A 14,385-nucleotide genomic window follows, 5' to 3' on the forward strand; every position below is an offset into this window, starting at 1 on the left:
AGAAATTAAAAAATGGTAGCCGTTTTAACTTGGTTTTTATTTGAAATTTCAAATCCCAACTTGATGACATTTTTAAAGGGGATTCTTAAAGTGATCTTATGCCCTTAAAGAATCGCCTGATCCAATCTGCTTACATCGTATTGGTGCTTAAGCAAACGGGAGAGAGTTTCGGATTGCTTCTTCAAAAAACAAAAACAAAAATTTTTAGTAAAGTCACCCTTATTATAAGAAATAGATGTCCAGTACACAAAAAGGTTTAAACGAAATGCAACGATATACGGTATAGTAAGTGATGTTGAAACCTCTGCTGATGATGGAAGTTCGAAACCGAGTCAAGGATCCAATAAACATGCCTATGGATAGACCGGATAGAATCAAAAATATTATCCAACACTGCCAACTTAAACCGCTTTTTCTAAATACAGTGGAGTCTCGGTAATCCGTCACCCTTTTATCCGTCTATTCCAATTAACCATCACTGTCCTCAGCATTTAAATTTTTTTAAAAAAACCCAAAAAATTCCCGTTCAACGCAGAGTGTGAATATTTTCTTTTGAGATTTTTTCCTTTGTCTTTAAGGTACATACTCGTGTCCATCATTCGACAGTTTGTGGGTCTTTTCCTAAAAAGATCAACCACAAACAAAACCGCCCACAAAACCGATTAGATGTCGCAGACATTGTGTTCATTAATTTTAATACACAACAGAATGAATTGAATAATGAAAGATAGCTGCCCTTTAAAGCTTAAGCGTATAAACGTATAAAATATGTATACCAGTTAATACAAAGTTTTATACACGTTAAACAAAAGAATCTGGAAATTTTCCTGTTTTTTCCATTATCCGTCTATTCGACAATCCGTCACGTGTCCGGTCCCGGTTTATGACGGATAACCGAGACTCCACTGTATATTTGTATTTGTATTCACCAGCTTATCTCTTTGAATGTGATGTCTTACACAAAATAAATAAAATGAAATAATAATTATAAACATATGTTTAAAAAAAAAACTACACGCCCCATAAAATGTGCCAACACCACGATCCAAAACATAACTAATGTGTGTAAATTACCACAGATAAGAACCAAAATACATGTGATGGAATTTTACAAACTACTAAAATTATTATATTTACTCAATACACCATGTGTTCATCACAAAAAAATAAAATAAGAAAACTTTTGAGATATTTAAAAAAAACACATTCACGTACACACACCCATGTCTTAAGATCACTTTTCTTTTTGGAACTCAGTTTTTCTAATTACCACAAAATAGATATTTCTAGGGGAAAACCTAATTTCAAGAAAATAAACAAAATTAGCGTAATCACAATAATTTTCTTGTCAAGTAAAAATTAATAATTTTGTTCATTTTAATTGGTCCACGCAGCTTAGTTCATGCACTTATGCAAATCGCAAACTCTCGCAAAGTAAAAATAGAAGAAGCCTTTAGCGAGTCATGTGCCAGGTAGTATTGTTCGAAAGAATCGTTCCTTTTTTAAAAAAAAGGAGAATGTAAAAGAGTGTATCAAGCAAAAGAGGATATCCTTTTTCTTGATGGGGGGTGTGTGGAGCAGGAGCAAAAGGATACTACATTTTGAAGGACAGCACAACAATGCTTATACCAAACACTTCCTGACAACAAAACGTTACTACACTCAGACCTGAAGTAGACTGTTGATTTATGCTTCTACCCAAATTTATCAATCTTAAGAGACGATCCTGACATGAACACTCACCTCCGAAATATATCAACACTACTTTATTTCATTTGTCAAGAACCACGTATACATACAGTGGACATACACATGGACAGTGGAAAGCGGAAGTCAGAGAGATGTCTGTGGCGAAGTGGTCTGCGATGGAATTCACCGTCCATTTCCACCATTCTAGAAATTGGGAAAAAAAGTTTATTTATTTTTTATATCGTTGATTTTATATCCCCATGAATCCATTATATAAGGCATAACATGCGTACTACGACGGACTCCATCAACGACATAATCCAGCGCTGCCAACTTAACCAGTTTTGCATTATTTACTTCCTCCTTACTACAGTAGAAGAATTTTTAGTTTTCACCAGGAATATCCGTCATGAAATTTGCGTCACAAATAAAAAACAAAAGCAAAAAATCTGTCTGTCTGTCAAAGTAAAACACAACTTCAACTTTTTTCGTAAAAACTAAAAATCTCAGATAGAAAATATATTTGATGATTCGCTTAGATGGTATCAGGGAACGCGATAATAATATTTTTGATTAAAATCGATCAAGTGGGAGTACCAATTTGCTGTATCGATTTTTGATTTCCCCCCTTTCCCAAAAACAACTATAAGCCTATATTTTTTTTTTCAGGGAAATACGATTTCAAGAGCACTTCCTGGACAGAGGAGCGATATGGTTTTCCTTTAAAGTATCATTTCTGAGTACTTTACTGCCTTACCATCTGAAAAAGTACCAAATGTGCGAATAAAGTTCTTAATTTGTAGAAATTCAACTGAACCAAAATCTCTCTTTACTGAATGTATTTTTGTCACTTTTCTAGAACTTTTTGGGAAAAAAGGAACCTGCGATTTTCTTAAAACGTCCTACATTTGAATAGTTCGTCCAGGGAAATTCGTTTTAGGTCATCCTGAGGAGTGAAGAGGGTAGATTTAAAGTGACATTGGAGAGAAATGTAAACTATTTTAAAAAGATAAAAATTAAAAGCTTTCCCACATTAAAGCTATAACGGGGTGGCTATAGCCTCCAGTGGCTAGACTTGACTTCTACCTAGTGCATTTGTCAAAGGGCTCCCCCGCTACGTCAATCTATCCTGGACTCCACAAACAAATAGGCGGCACATAACATAGGTTTAAAGCACTCAATATCAACTTGCCAAAAACTACATACACCCAACTCTTTTTTTAAACGTTAGAAACGTTCCTTAGAAATCAGTGCAAATAAAAAAATCGTGTAAAAAAATAAATGCGACATTATGGTAATTTTGGGGATATGTTCCACAACTTTAAAAAAATCGTGTAAGATGGAAAAACTCTAAAAGTGATAATAAAATCCATATTACATACTTATAAAACATAACAATTCATTATTATCACAAAAAATAAAAATTGAAATTGAAATTCGGAATAAAAATCAATTTCGCAACCATTCATCGCTACTTGATAACAAGCGTGCACGTTTATTACGAACTGGATCAAAAATGCTGTCATCATCAGTAGATGTGTCAGTATATGTGATAACTTTAAAACTGAATAACGAAATGCTGTGTTCCAAGTTAAAGTACAACGAGATAAAGAAAAAAGTGATACTAAAATTCGGGTATTCCCCCGTTAGCTTCGGAATACAAAGTAAACCAAGCCTTGAAGTCATGTGATGTCAACAAGATCAAGTCACTAACACATGTATGGGCAAAAACCGACCGACTTCTGAGATCACACTGTCAAAATTAGAATTAAAAATGTTTTTGGGGGATTCGTGATAGAACAAAAAATTCGTGTTAAAAAATGTGTATTTGTTTTTACTGGTGAACCGTAGTATTTCAATATCGTGTAAAAAAGTGTGTATTTGTTTTTACTGGTGAACCGTAGTATTTCAATATCGTGTAAAAAAGTGTGTATTTGTTTTTACTGGTGAACCGTAGTATTTCAATATCGTGTAAAAAAGTGTGTATTTGTTTTTACTGGTGAACCGTAGTATTTCAATATCGTGTAAAAAAGTGTGTATTTGTTTTTACTGGTGAACCGTAGTATTTCAATATCGTGTAAAAAAGTGTGTATTTGTTTTTACTGGTGAACCGTAGTATTTCAATATCGTGTAAAAAAGTGTGTATTTGTTTTTACTGGTGAACCGTAGTATTTCAATATCGTGTAAAAAAGTGTGTATTTGTTTTTACTGGTGAACCGTCTTATTTCAATATCTTGCTAAAACAAGACCTTGTAAAACAAAGAATTGGTTGTACTTCGTATTATACAGAAGAACAAAAGTTAAAATATAAAAAAGAAGGAATATTTCCTCTTGTAAAGGGGTAAGAACAAGTAAATATTGATTGGGGAGTCAACAAATAATCGTTGACCATACCTAAGCTAATAAATGTTCAGCTGTTGATTCTGGAGAAGATCAACAGAATTGGAAGTTCGTGTCAGGATATCGGGGTTTAATCTAATGATGATGATGATGATGGAGGGGTCGACGGTTCAGAGGAGTATGATGTCCAATATGGCGGGATATTATTCCCGACAGGAGAGAGATAGACTCTTCAACAAAACCACGTAATGACACCTTTAATGTTAGTTAAAGCTAAGCAAATTTGCGGCAGAAAAGCCAAGGTCTTACGTCGTCCATCTTCTATACAGTAATACTATCTCTTTTGGTCCCTTTTGTGTAGTTCATACTTTGAATTCCACTTCCTTTAAATAAATAGATGAGCATAATAAAAGATGAAAGACAGCTTTGAAGTTGAATATAGGTGGTGCCCACCAAGATGCTTACTTTGTACCTACGTAAGTTCATGTTTTAGCTTTAATTTATTTATAAACAAAATTTAAATATATTTTGGTGATAAAATGAATCTGGTCTAGACTACTATAAAACTTTAATATATATTTTTTTTTGCGTTTATTGTGCTACAAGCAGCGCGTTACTTAACAATTATAACAGAGTAAGAAATGAAGTAAACGAGTGGAGAAGTTACCAAGTGGTAACACTCCAAAACATTAGATGGTTAGTCACTCTCTTCACTTGAGAGGAGATTATGAGGCCACTGTCTTTTAAGACGTCTTGTCCGGGTTGAAAGGAAGAGTTCTAGAAGAAAGAATTTTGAGCTAGAGGATTTATATGAGTTTGCAGGCTGAAGTGGAGTTTTCTGTATCGTGTTTTCAGCGACTTGGGTGATAAAAGGAATGTTAAGGTCAGTGTGTATAGTCCAGGTTGGGAGACATAAAATGGAGCGTTTACGATAGTTCGATGTATTTTAGATTGAAGAGATTGTATCCTTTGGAGATTGGATCCTGTGGAGTTGAACCCCACAGCTCTATTCCATACGCCCAGATGGGTTTTAAAATAGTAGTATAAATTGGTCTTTTGTTGTCTAGAGAGAGTTTTGATCTGTCGTCTAAGAGTCTTTTAAGCAGTCGATAGCATCTGTTCAGTTCTGTTCTTTTAAGTCTAGTGTGGGGGTTCCAAGAAAGTCTTCGGTACTTTAATATTAAAAAATATGACTGAATTTTTTACCCCTGGCTCATCGAATTCGGCTTCGCTCTTTACCGCTTTCTTTGTAAAGTTCCTGAGACGGACACAAGACATCAAAATGGAGGACCTGAGTATTTTGTACGGTGTACAAAAAAGACAAAAGCTATTAAAAGTAGCGCCGTTATTATTTAAATCAAACGCCATTGAAGTAAGTCTAGCGCGTTAGAGTAAATGCAGAGAAAAGAGGCTAGTTTCGACCCTCTTTTTTATTCACTTTCCACAAACTAGCTTTGAGTGCTAGTCTTTCTCTCTACGGTACTTCTGAACTAGATAACGAGGAAGATGTTCCTATATAATAGAAGGAGCCTACTTCCAGACAGGATAAAGAACTTATTGTACAAATATTTGTTACAAGCTGGGTAAGTAGAGTAAAACGAAATTATACGCTGAAGTACTCTCCATCGAGTGTAAGTGCGTCTGTCTCTATTGAAAGTTCTGTTCTGCATTCTGTGAAACTTTTATTGAAAGTAGCTTGCTGGAATTATAGTCACTGGGAGTCCAATTTGGGTTTGCTTGTTTTTTTTTTAAATATTACAAATTATAGGGGCCATCTTTTCGCGCAACATACTTCTTATTTACAGAAGTTCCAAGCCGAGCGAAGGCTCTAAATTTGTATTAAAACGGATGACAATAATAATAATAAGAATAAAAAGACTGATTAACGATTACAAATAAAGGAAGCAATCTTTGAATTTCTGTCTCCAGTGGCTAAAGGTTGAATCAAGCAAAAACAAAGTATATGTACACTTCTGAAGCGGAGCAGAAACAGGATACTGTGCAATTCGGAAATTACACCTTCGAGTGGGTGGATAATTTTATTTATTTAGGCACGCAGGTGAATCCCGACAACAACGTGCACAGTGAGATTAATAGAAGAATACTGCTGGCTAACAGGACAAACTTTGGTTTGCAACATCATTTTAGAAGTCAGTTACTCTCCAGGTCGACTAAGCTAAGGCTTTATAAGACCCTTATCCGCCCCGTCTTAACGTACGCCTCAGAGTGCTGGGTCACCACCAAAAATGACGAGCTTGTCCTCCTTAGGTTCGAAAGAAAAATTCTTCGGCGGATCTATGGAGCCATTTTGGATGGCGAAACATGGAGACGGAGAAGTAATGCAGAACTAAGAAGTTTGTACAGGGACGTCGACGTGGTGAGTGTAGTGAAGCTTGGACGGCTTCGTTGGGCAGGACACGTAGCCAGAATGAATCCCGAGGAAATACCACATAAGATAATAAAAGAAAATATATATGGCACGCGACGAGTGGTCACGATGGACTGATAATGTTTCGAAGGATTGAAGAACTCTCCTTGGTGTCCGAAACTGGATGGTGGCAGCATTGGACCGGGACAATTGGCAAACTTTGATAGAGGAGGCCAAAATTCGCGCAAGCGAGTTGTAGTGCCAGTTAAGAAGATGAAGAAGAAGTGGCTAAAGGTAGAGTTCACGACTTTCGTCCTAAGCTCACTTTCTAATTGGCAGCCAGGGCCGGTTTTGGATGAAAAAAGCCCTAGGCTATTCCACTTATGAGGCCCTTTCACCTCCCATTTTTAAGTTTGTAAATTACAAGAGAGATAATAAAATACATCACTACTGTGATATACAGGGTGAACCAGTAAGTAATGTCCATAGGCCTACTGTGTGTAGTACAACTAATGTGGAGTTCAATGACGTATTGGCCAACTTCATATTTTCCTCTGTTCTTGAGTGACGTCACTTTAATTTTTTTTCCTAAAATTATTACTTTTTTCCAATAAAAATGTTATTACTCAGACATTTTTAGTCCGAATTCTGATACTGATGACACGGTTAGAAAGATAGATAAATTTTCTAAAAATTGACACCGTTTCGAAGCATAAGTTATTCTCCAAACAGCCTCAATCTTCCTCCGAATACTGGGAAAAATAAAAGTAATCGAAATTTTTAAGAAAACTCATTCGGCCCTTACGTGATCATTATCAGACCTAGGTGCTGGCCACTTTTTATAAAAGTTTCCTTGACTAATGGGCTTTCAAATGGTATATAATTTTCTAGGATTCCTTTTATCTTCGTATGAGAAATTACGTTTGTTTAACAAGAAAACGTTCACCCTGTATATCAATATGTTAACTGTTAATATAATATGTTATGTTTTTAGAATAGTGTAATTTTAATTTTGCTAACAATTTGAATGTAGGCCGCTCTTGATCTTGAGGCCCTATAGTTAGCCTATAGGAAAATCTGGCCCTGGTGGCAGCTTAGGGATTTAACTCCCAATGGACCATAATCATCAATGAACAAGCGAGTTATTTACAAGACAATAATTATAATCGCAGAACTCCATATATGTTTTATGATCCCACATAAAGAAATTAACGGGACTTCCCTAGATAATATAGGATAACCTAACCCATTCTCGGGAAAGAGATTATTTTATTATTTTATTTATTCTGCGAATGGTGATAATTTGGACCCAGCTAACTTAACTGATTAGCAACCTACCCTTTCATTAAATCTCTATTCTTTTTTTTTTCATTCTTAAGTTAATTTGTTTTTCTCTGGCTAAACTACTTACTTAGTTGTTCCTTTAAAGTAAAAAATTACTATTATTATTTTATGTTAACTCTTTATATTGCACGGTCTAGTCTTGGGTTTACTTTGTTAAAAAATACCAACTTTATATTCCTAGTTTAGAGAATTAAATTAACTTTTAAATAAAGAATTACTCGGGCTTTGCAGCTCGAACTATAAATTCTAATGCTAGTTTAGGATTTAAATAAAGTATGTATTATGTCAGTTAGCAATAAAAGAATTATTACAAAGTAAAATTTGATTAACCCGTTTAATTGTTTCTAAAATAATTAAAATTGTCAGCCAAACAAGAAATTAATTAGAACATAATTAATTAATAGAATTTATTCCCCCCGAGCTTTTTGTTTTTTCAATTCAAATTTTATATTTTGTTCAAAGAACGATAGAATTTTTTTTTTTTTTGTAAATTTAAATATGGATAAATTAAATTTTAGAAAGTCTAAAGAAATATTTTACTCGACGACCTTTACTTTGAAGAAAAAGAGAGACTTCAAAAGAGTCTACAGCTGTTTGAGGAGGGGGGAGGTTCTTATTGAAGAAGAGCTAGAGAGATAGAGAATGGCCCTTTTGTCGGCCACATCGCAGATCTACAGAAGGCTAAATGACTTTTCTAAGCAGAACTATACAAAGGCCCCATCCCCACAGTATCCTTGGGGCTACTTCATACAAGAATTCTGCCTGAGGCTCTCTGTCTTTTTTTAGATGAGGAGCTTTGCACCAGTTTAAGCTATAGAAAACTTTCAAGCTGGGTAAAAGAGGATCTTGTTTTAAAGAAATTTTAAATTCATATTGAAAAGACACAATTTTGTTTACAAACTCTTACGTTTGTAAGATGGAGAATTGCTAGGGTAACGCAAGAGGGGGGGTAGAAACCCCTTTATCCCAAAAATATATTTATATTTTTTTTAAAAAACCACATTAACTGGGTTTGAAACAGTCATATGTCTTTCTCGTACCGCCATTTATGAAATTCGAAACTTTTCTTCAGTAAAGTGGCAATTCCGCTCAGATTTGGAATTTTATTACGTATTTAATTTCTATTAATAATAAAATTCCCGCAGGGACACAATACACTTAACTGTAAATTCACACCAATAAGCACGCTAAGGCACTTATATACTACACACCCAAGGGCCACCCTTCCTTTGGAGAGAGCTTCGGCAAAGGGAGTAAACCCTATAAATCTTAAGTCCTCCATTGTATCGGGGAATGGGGTGTAGGGCCGACAACCCTGCCCTGCAAAACCATAATGCTTATTGAAATCTCAGTAATTGGAAAATTAAGAAGGCTATGGACCTGTAATGCCGAAAAAAAAAAATAATAACAATAAAAAGGGAAGGGATTAGCTTTGCGGAGGTCCCGGGTTCGAATCCAGCTGCTGGTCTCCTTAGATTTTCTCTTCCTAGGGAGCTTCTTACAGCTCAACTGTCCGGTGATGGACAGTGTTGTCTGTAACCCTCAGAACACTGTCCGGAGGCTGGTAGTGTACTGGAAAAAAACTCCGGGCGCCAATAAACCTGAGATGTTGACGCGCCTTAAATCATTTAAAAAATAATAATAATAGTAATAAAATAAATAGTGAGGCAGTCCATTAAATTTAAATGAAACTTTAGAGGAATGCTTACCCCTAACTAATCCCCCAGGACCCATTTAAGGGCAGGGTTTCAAATTAAAGTCATAGATATTCTTTACATGCAACATGCATTCGAAGCTTAAAGAGAATTGTAGTCACCATTTTTGGGAAAATTTTCAAAAACTTGAAAAAATAAATAAATCGATTCGATAAAAAGTGCATCTGATTGGCTGATCTGTACAAAACGTTTACGACCAGGGCATCGATTCGAGAGATCATTTTCGAACACACACATACACACAACCAATTTGTAAAAACCATTATTTGGACTCAGAAGACCAGAAAATGGATACGTAAACCAATAATTGAAAATTTCCATTATTGCAATATCCTTCTATTGCTGTAAAATCTCAGATTAATTTTATAGATTATTATCTATTAGGTTATATAATATTTATATAAGGTGACTTAGTGCAACATGTGATAACCTTTAACACGGTTAACTCCCGCTCTTCCAGAAAATTACAAAGCAAATGGGATTGCTTAAACTATATTATTAGATCCATGGATATCTTATCTAAATTAATCACGTTGTTTGAATTAAAGCAAGGTTGTTTCAGTTTCTCTATAAAAACTTCCATTATATACAAATTCGCAGAAATTTTCGAGTATAAGTTAAGTATCAGTGTTGTGAGCTCTCGAAAGGTGCAAAATATTTACACAGTTATCTAGTTTAGGTTTTGCTGTGCTTTAGATCTTTGTTGGCATAGTTCTAAAGTTTTAAGTGTTTTTAAATGAACATATCATGTTCTCTTCAGTCAAAGGTTAAAATTTAACGAGTACTTATTCATTGGAAACTCATAAAATTGAAGTAGAAATCACAAAGGCACATTATTATTGGTTGAAAATATTTATAAACTCATCTTAATGCCAATAAAATTGGATATAACAATATAATCCATACTGTATCAACTTTAAAAAAAAAGTTGAACAAGTGTAAATCGATGGGAGAATAAATGGATAGTTTTGACCATAAATAATAAAGTGGACTACAAGAAATAAATAAAATAAAGAAACCATAGGCTATATGATGTGGAAGAGAAATAGATCATTTCCTAAGATAAAAGATGTTGAACGTAGAAGTCGTAGAAGAGGAATAACACAAAATGGACATGATAATGGAAAGAAATAAAACCAGGGACACGGAATCAATATTTACAATTGTAGTCAAGGGAAATAATAATAAACCATGTACATAAATAATGAGGTGACTTGTTTTGGTATTTATAAAAATATTATCATATGGTAAAAGTATTGTGTAATATTTTTTATGATGTAACTAAAGCATGTTGACTATTCATTTTATGAATAAATAAAAATGTATTATTTATACAATTGCTCTAGATGGGATAGATCTTGAGGGAAGAATACGCTAGGAAAGTAGATGTTCCATTTAAGACGCTGTTGTCATGAGCATAAAGCAAAGCATACTGAGATAGTTTGGTATTGTCAACGATTCTACTGAGCTGAATCTTTAGTTTGCCCTTTACCAGTTAAGCACGGGATTTAATTTTTTAAAAACCCCTCTCACAATGTGCGGAATTAAAATCACGACAATGAGGTGTATACACAGTCGAACGCAGGGAAAAACAACCAAAATGTTTACAATAGTCGTAATAGTCACTGCAAGCGACTTTTTCTGCAATCTCTGGGGAGCTTGAGATTACAGAGCATTCTGTGCTCTTTCAAAATCTTGCACAGCTTCACGTTATGCATTGCCTAGTTAACTAGAGACGCAAGAGCTTTTACAAAGGAAGAAATGAGAGCTTTGAATTCTGTGCAAAATGAAATCATGCTCGTACTGAGGTCTGAACCTCTAACTAATCGGAATATTTTGCTGCTAAAAGTAAAGTCGCTATCCCGCAGGTTTTGAAGGTTCTAGCGAAATGTAAGTGCAATACATGGAAACCAAAAATTTTGCTATTCAATTCACTTGTTTCATCAGTTTCATTATATTGTTCTGAAATATGGGCTCTCCCTTACACGGATATTATTGAAAAAATTCAAATTAGATTTTTTAAGATATTATTAAATTTGCCGCTTCATACCCCCGATCTCTATATTAGGTTAGAAACTTGTCAGGTACATTTGAAGTCTATTGTATTTAAAAGAGCTTTGAAATGGTGGCTCAAATTACTAATGGAACCTGAGGAGAGCGACTTGAGATTATGTTTTGCAAGACTGATTGCTTTAATGCAAAGTAAAAATGTACCATATAATTGGGCTAAGTTTTTGTACAGCTCTTTAACAACTATTGGGGCACAAGATCTTTGGATAGCACAGAATTCTAATTTGTTAAAAGAACAATTCAAAAATTTATTGACGAGATTTAATAATAACTGTATAAGTGTAGATATAGACAAAGCGCTGACCTCCTCCTACAACCTTTATTTTAAAAATAGTTTACCCCCATTAACCGCAGAAAGCACATATCTTGCAAATAAAGTTCACATTAATAAAATCAAGTTAATAGCCCAAATTCGTCTGGCCTCGAAAAAATATCCATCTATCTGTATACAAGGGCATAAATTTAAATTTGACATAAAAAGGAAATGTATATTATGTAACCTGGAATCAGATGATTTAGTCCACTTCTTTTTAGCGTGCCCATCTCTTAACTCCCTTCGGGAGAAATATATAAATAGATATATAATTGGTTGTGGTGAGCCTTTTTTGATATTGTTAACAGTGGACACTTTAGAAAAAATTAGTAATATCTTTTATTTTACTGTACAAGCTCTCCACTTAAGGGATTCTCTCCAAATTAGTTAAATAAGCAAAAATTTAATATTATGTACTAGTTATCCAAGAGTGTGCTATTTTTTTTTTTTTTTTATTTTTTTTTTATATACATAAGTTGTAACTTTTCTTTTATTTATTCTTAGTTCCTAGTTTTAGTTTAACCCAGAATTGTATATTATGTTTATTTGTTTATATATTAGAAAGAGAGGGAGAGTGAGAAAGAAAAAAGGAAGATTATAATATTATATGGAATTTTCTATTATATTTATAAAAGTTATGTACTTATTCTTTATGTTTATAATTTATACAGTTTTAGTTTATTTCTTTTGTTGGGTCAAATTTCACTGTTATATACAATTGTATTTAAACAGTTATCAATAAATAATAAATAATAAATAATAACTAAGGTGGTAAAAACGGGCATTGCATAAGGGTTGAGAGCTTCTATTTGTGTGCGTAATTCCCCAATCTCTAATGCGGAGACCAAACATGTACCAACCACTTATCATTTGGCTGACTCCCACCATCCCCCTCCGTATAAAATACTTGGCAGTTCTATTGGTAAGATAAAGGAAACATCGCACCAAATAATGTTCTTATTGTATTTTATTAAAATTTCGGGTTTTTTTTTATTAGATATTTAGATATTTTTCACGAGTATACAGTCGAACGTACCGTAACAGAGATTTGGTTTGACGTATATGACGTATGTTTTCAGGCGGAGCATAACGTTCAACTACCTGGGACGAGAGCGGAAGCTCATACTTTACTATAAACAATTTTTTTCTAACAAACAAAAAAGTAGTCATACGCGCGGGATTCGAACCAGCGATCTTAATCGAAAACTTAATCTCCTGGTCAGGGATATAGACGTAGTATTCTACAACGCAATATCGAGCTAAAAATTAATGAAAAGTTTTCCTTACAAAAAGTTATTAGGTTTTCTTAAATACATAAAAGACTTTGCTGGCTGCCAGTAATGAAAATCACCCACATCATCAATGATATCATCAGACTTAGTACCATATTAAACTTTTCCTAACAATACTCGTACCAGGCATTATTGTACTGTTAGCGATGTTAGTTTTACTTACTTATTTTTCTAATAAGTTTTCTTTCTTATTAGATTAGTTTCTCAGAGAGTTAAGCGAGTTCTTTTCCCTTTCTCTTAATTGTATTGCGATCATAAGACGTTATCGAAATTGTTTCACTTGGAATTACTAGTCCTTTAAAAATCTCTGAAAAGAAAATAAAACGTTTTTATATAAAAGTCTTTATTTGAGTTATAATAATAGTAATTGTTAATTTGAGTGTATTTGAGCACATAAAATCAGCTGTTAATCAAAACGCTACTTGTACAATTTTTGTGTTTTAAGCACAATTGCTCAGATTTCGAGCTGCAGCATACGTATTTCGTTGTAAAATTACAAAAACTATGGCTAAATGAAAGGAGCATTTCCTTAACATTGTGTTTTACAATCAAACATAACATTTACATGTTAATTCTAAAATGACTGAATGTTACATCAAACACACTCATTATCTTTAGACGTACATATGGCGGAATTAATTTAAAACAAGTGTAGCAAAGGAAACGAGAGAATTTCAACTAGAACTCTTATTTACCTTCCTTCCGCCTTTCACAAAGCATAGGTCAACTTTCATTTTGTAATTAGTTATAACTAGATAAGTTTATAATGAGCTTTTCTGCCTTAAAAGAGGCATTTATAACATAATTAAAAGAAAATAACTATTTAAAAAAATAATAATAACAGTCTTGGAGGAATAGGTCAATGGATAGCGTATGCTGGATTCCAATGCAGAGATCCCGGGTTCGAATCCAGCTGCTGGCCCTTAGATTCTTTTTTTTTTTCTCCCGAGGAGCTTCTTATAGCAATAACAATGGACAACGAGAGAACACTTTACGGAGGCCAGCCAATCTTTGGGTTAACACTCGCACGACTTTGGCATGGCAGATCCAAAATTTACTATTATTATTTTGATAAACTCAATTTAAAATTATGGTTCCACATAAATACAAAATTTCTTAGATTTATTGCTGGCTAAAAATTTTGGCAAAAAGCTACAACTTCTGCCTCCCTTGAAGACGGGCAAACATATTAAGCTCTCATGTTACTTTTGAAAATAATATTAAATAAAAAACAATAGATACGTTAGAGAGAAA

The 14,385-nt window shown here is 33.9% G+C and overlaps 1 protein-coding gene and 1 long non-coding RNA gene across 20 annotated transcripts in view; one reads left to right on the top strand and one right to left on the bottom strand.

Moving 5' to 3' along the window:
- Nucleotides 1–14,385, bottom strand: part of LOC141446936 (uncharacterized) — a 165,195-nt gene that overhangs the window by 140,021 nt on the left and 10,789 nt on the right. Inside the window, exon 2 of the long non-coding RNA XR_012454010.1 lies at nt 13,295–13,438. This is a non-coding gene — a long non-coding RNA (uncharacterized lncRNA). The remainder of the gene's footprint in view (nt 1–13,294; nt 13,439–14,385) is intronic.
- The window catches only part of LOC141446931 (diuretic hormone receptor-like), a 323,691-nt gene that overhangs the window by 135,441 nt on the left and 173,865 nt on the right, over nt 1–14,385 (top strand). The gene's annotated exons all lie outside the window — the stretch shown is intronic.

The sequence above is a fragment of the Rhodnius prolixus genome, unplaced genomic scaffold (genome assembly GCF_049639745.1).
Source record: "Rhodnius prolixus isolate KJV_2025 unplaced genomic scaffold, Rpr scaffold_7, whole genome shotgun sequence".
Lineage (NCBI taxonomy): Eukaryota > Metazoa > Arthropoda > Insecta > Hemiptera > Reduviidae > Rhodnius > Rhodnius prolixus.